Source organism: Neophocaena asiaeorientalis, unplaced genomic scaffold (genome assembly GCF_003031525.2).
Source record: "Neophocaena asiaeorientalis asiaeorientalis breed wild unplaced genomic scaffold, Neophocaena_asiaeorientalis_V1.1 scaffold173, whole genome shotgun sequence".
NCBI classification, from domain to species: domain Eukaryota; kingdom Metazoa; phylum Chordata; class Mammalia; order Artiodactyla; family Phocoenidae; genus Neophocaena; species Neophocaena asiaeorientalis.
In genome coordinates this window covers 1-5,072 of record NW_020174289.1, presented here as the reverse complement: position 1 = coordinate 5,072, position 5,072 = coordinate 1, and positions in this window count along the sequence as shown.

The window sequence follows — 5,072 nt, the reverse complement described above, 5'->3', positions numbered from 1 at the left end:
GTAAAAAAAACAATTAGCCACAAAGGCCAAGTATTGTGGTTAATGACTTTATTTTCTTACTAGTCACTTCAGATACTTCAGTTTTAATATATTCCCAAAGAGTTAATAGGTATTTGGTGAATATCGGATTAATTTAGTAATCAAGGATGTACGACAGATTAAAAACTTACCCTGAACGCATAGTTACACAGTTATCATTTTGCATGCTAAGATTATTTTAATGGCCCTTGTGAATGTGGGTACAACATAAATCTTCTGAACGAGGTGCATTATGTAGGTGTTTGGTTCCTCTTCAGTTAATACTTGTGCAAAATTATTGTCTTTGGGTCAGTCACATATATAGTGACTCTATAAATATAAAATGTTAAATGTAACTTTTTTAAAAATAAAATATTTGGTGCCTTCTGCTTAAGCTGTCCTTGATTTTATGGAGAGCTGAGCTTTTGCTGAGTAACAGAGTAGCCAGAGTACTAGAAATTGCCATCAAATGCTGGTGATCATATTAATTCGGGTTTTTTAGGCTTAACACAGCTCATTCAGAGCATCTGAAAGCTTGTCTTAATTTATTTTCTTTTTAAGGGGGCAAAGTACCTATCATTTTAGGTCAAGTTAAGTAGTCTTAGCTCACTTTCCTAAAACATACAGATGTCATTATACCAGCATAACATTTTGGAGCAAGTATGCTTTAAAGGACATATTCAGGTGGAAAGCCAAGCATCATTATTCTGTAAGGTGCCACCCTTGCGATTCTGGAAACACACTGCCCTTTGTACCTGCCTTATTCCTTAATTCGCTACTATTCATGAGTAGAACAAACATTAAACGTTTGCCTTACATTTTTTAAAAGTCTAACTGTTGGTTTCTGTTTTAATGAGACTTGACTATAGTATATAAATACGATGTCTGTTACAGTTTGTTAAAATGGGATTCTACCTGCATGATAATACAGATAATCATCTACTTAAATGGAATGAATTCAACAGACATTTGAGTGCTCACTATGTGCTCTGCATAGTGGTAGGCACTGGGGATAAAAGCATGAATAAGATAAATTTTAAATTTCAGGTAGTTCAGTAGGGAAGTTAGAGTTAAACATTAAGAATTGCCCTACAGAATCATAGCGGTCACAGGTGGATTGAAGAGCCCTGTTGTGTCTGTCAGAGAAGGTTTATACAAAGGGTGCTATTCCTGAAAGGTCTTAACCTTAAAGGTGGTTCACGCCTTAGCTATGGGTGAGCATAGGAGGTTTCCAAATTGAGATAATACTTTACACAAAAGTGTAAAAGCGTGGCCCCGTGTAAAAGGGTAGTGTAGGGAGCTACCTTGCTTTGGTAGTGTGAGAGCCAAGGGTGCTAAAGTTAGATGGAAGGTTTCGTTACCCTCAGGGGAGTTTGGATTTTATTGTTCTTAAAGACTTTCTGTGACTTCCCATTGCTTCTAGGACAGTGGTTCTCAACCTTGTCTGCACATTGGAATCACCTGGGGAGCTCTAATAAATACCAATGCCTGGTTCTTATCCCTGAAGACTGTTTTAATTGGCCTGGAGTTTGGCTTGGTATCAGGATTTTTTAAGGCTAAGTGATTCTAATAGATTAAAGTAGCCTAGATTAAAGACAACTGCTCTAGGATAATATGAGATTTGCATTTCAAAAAAGATGACTCTGTAGCATAATGAAAGATAGTTTGGAGGAAGGTAAGCCTGGATTCTAGAAGAGACCAGTTAGGTTAGTTATTCTCAACCTTGGCTACACTTCGGAAGCACGTGGAGACCTTTCGAAAAAGACTCATGGCTGACCTCCACCTGATCCGACTTAAATCAGTCTCTAGGCTGGGGCCTAAGTATTAGATTTAATATGTAAAAATGTTAAAGTATAAGCCAGGGTAGAGAATCACTAAATTAGATTTTTTTAGTACTTCACATTTGAGCTAGACTAGTAGCTAAGGGGCTAGGAAGAAGAGATGTGTTGAAAGAGGTGTAAGACATAATGACTGGATGTCAGGGTATAGGGAGGGGAGAACCTAAGGGATGACTCCTAGACTCCTAACCTGAAGAACACAGTAGTGGTGGCACTGTGGGCTGGTATGTGGGCTATATCTGATGGCATACAAATAAGAACTAGCTTTATTTTTCTCTTATCCTTGACTTTACCTTCTCTGGCTCTTGACAAGACGTCGTTTTTACTATAAGAACAAGCCTTATTTTGATGATTAAGTTCAAAGGTATGAAAAGTCTACTCCAAACCTTACATCTAGTTGAATGGATGTAACTCAGACCTAATCATGACTCAGGGACCATGCAGTAGAGGAGTATTATCTGTTTCTTCACTCTTCTACTTCTTCCCTCTTTCTGCTTTTGGCTTCTGATTGGAAGGAAAATTAGAAGAGAAAGGACAAAGTTTTATGTGACTGGGACTGTTGTAATCCAACTGCCAATGTTCTCTGTGTGACAGGTGTCCAAGTGTGGCCTTTTACAGTTGTGCATTTAGGATGGTTTTTGGAGGCCCCCGTGGTATGCCCACATTGCCCAGGTCCCTTTTATGGTGCACACTCCAGCTACCGTTGGCAGGCCTCTAACTATCTCTTCCCTCCTGTAGTCTACCTACAGCCTGTTACTGCTGAGTCTCCTTCCTCAAGAAGGCACATGTCTTTGGCCTACCGAGATGCTTTAGCCCTTCTGCAGCATCTGTTGTATTTAGCTAATGGGAAGCCTATGGAACCCAGTGGTAGAAATGTAGCTCATCTAACTGCTGTCCTCTGAGTCCTTGCTCTGCCGTTTTGAAGCTCCATCCAACTTCTTGCTTTCAGAATTCTCCAGGCTGGGACCAGTTTCTGTGTTCACATATGGCCTAAACTCCTGGGGATATGTCGGGTTCTTTTGGGCTTTTAAGAGTTTCTTTATCTCAGTATGTTGCCAGCCACAGATTCAGATGTCAATTCCCTTCTTGTAGTTATCACCAGTCTGTCCCAGAGGTTTTCTTGGAGAACCCCTGCTTTTGTTCTCACTAAGGTTGTAAAGCCCTAGCATTCTCTATGTTTATGAATTCACTTCTGTTTCTAATCTTGTTTTGTTTCATTTTCAATAGGCGGGAGGTGGGTGATAGAGATGCTGTCTTTTAGCAACTCTGGCATGGATGTTTCGTTCTTTTTAGAGTGTAGGGGAGTTTATCATTTGTAGTTCTCAGCTTTGGGGGTTTCACTAGAGCCAAATTTTAAGATCGGAGAAAACATCCCATTATCCTTTTATACTAGAGAGGAAATACAGTAGGAATGGGTGGTTTAGGCAAAGAGATATTGTTTAGTTCTTGGAGATGTTTGTCATGGAAGTACCCACTGCTTGTCTAGAGGAGGATGTCTGTTAGGAAGCTGAATATAGGCAGTGGCTAAAACTATGTGTACAGATGAACCTAACCAGGGAGCATGAGGTTTTGTGCAGAGTGAAAAGAAAAGCAGGACTGAACCACAGAATATTAAGAGTTAGTAGAAGAAAAGAGCCAATGGAAGAGAAGGAATGATAAGAGAGGAAGTATGAGAAACTTAACAAAATGAGAAGGGAGGATGGTTTCAAGAATGATGCCGGTCAACAATTTCAAATGTCATAGAAATGTCAATTAAGAAAAAGACTAAAAAGTAAGGATCTGCTGGAGATGTCCTTGCTCCCATTAATCAAAAGTGGTCAAAAGGAAACCTCAAGCACCCATTCTTCCTTCCCTGCCAGCACTCACAGTCTGACCACCATCTGCCTTGAATCTGCTGGGACTTCTCTCATTATTTGTTCCTGTTGATACAGGGTGCCATCAAAAGGCCCAGACTCCTAGATTACCTTTCATTTCCCACATCTAATCTCCTTGAAGTTGTCAGTATCTTCTGTCCCGTTACCCACCACCCATCCCCAACTCGTAAAATCCTTCCACTGTGCCCTATTTGGAGTTCATAAGCAAAATAATCCCCCAGTCCTCAACCTCTTTGCTGAATATTCCTTTTATTTTCTTACTCTAATGGATACCTGACTCTTCCCAATGGTACTGCTTCCCCTGCAGACCTCTTAAGTGATGACTCCTTCAGCCTGTTATACCATCGAGCCTGGAAGGGGGCCTAGGGAATAAGTGTCTTCCTGGCTTGTTCTCATTACAATTTGCAGACTATGCTCACTCTCTTCTCCATCTTTGAAACTAATGTTAACCAGGTTCCTTGTGGAAAGTCGGGCATGTCGAATGTCTTCTCAATTTACTTGATATTGTAGTTGTCTTTTGGGGCAGATTTCCTCCATTATATTTATTTTCTAAAGTAATCCTCAGTTTTCTTAAGTATTTATTAGACATGCAAATAAGCATTAAGCTAATGAAAGCATGATTCGGCAAGGTTTGCTTTCTTTTTACTTTAGATTTTAGCAATACTGTTATCTTCTAGTTTCGGACATTTAATGTGTCTTTTGTCCTGTAATCTTATTGTTGCGTTTTAGTATTTTTTTTCATGGCATATTTTAGTTTATTTCAGAAGTACAATGGTTTGACATTAAAAAAAAAATCTATCCATTTAATTTACAACATTAATAAAAAATAATTACATGACAATCTCAATACATGCAGAAAAATTCTGAAAATAGCCAGCCTTCATTCTGGTTAAAACTACTTGAAACAGTAAAAATAAATACTTTTGTAACTTGAAAATGAGGATGAATACATCAAACTTCACGTAATGGTGAATGTTGAACAAAGATACCCACTTTCAAAACTTGTTCAGTTCCACTGCAGCTCTGAGTTTTCTTGCAGTAAGGCAAGAAAAAGAAATAAATGGCGTAGAGCTTCAAAATAAAGTAAAAATTTGTCACAATTTACATATTACATTATAATATATGTGTAAAATATAAGAATCTGCTATTGAACTATTAGAATTAATGTATAAATTTAATTGATGGTTATACATGTGGTCAGTATAAAAAAAGATGATTAGATATGTGGTCAGTATAAAAAAATCAATATTTATAGACTTTTACACTTAATAAAGTTTTGTTATGATTGATTTTAAATCTTCCATCTTTTTTTTTTACATCTTTATTGGAGTATAATTGCTTT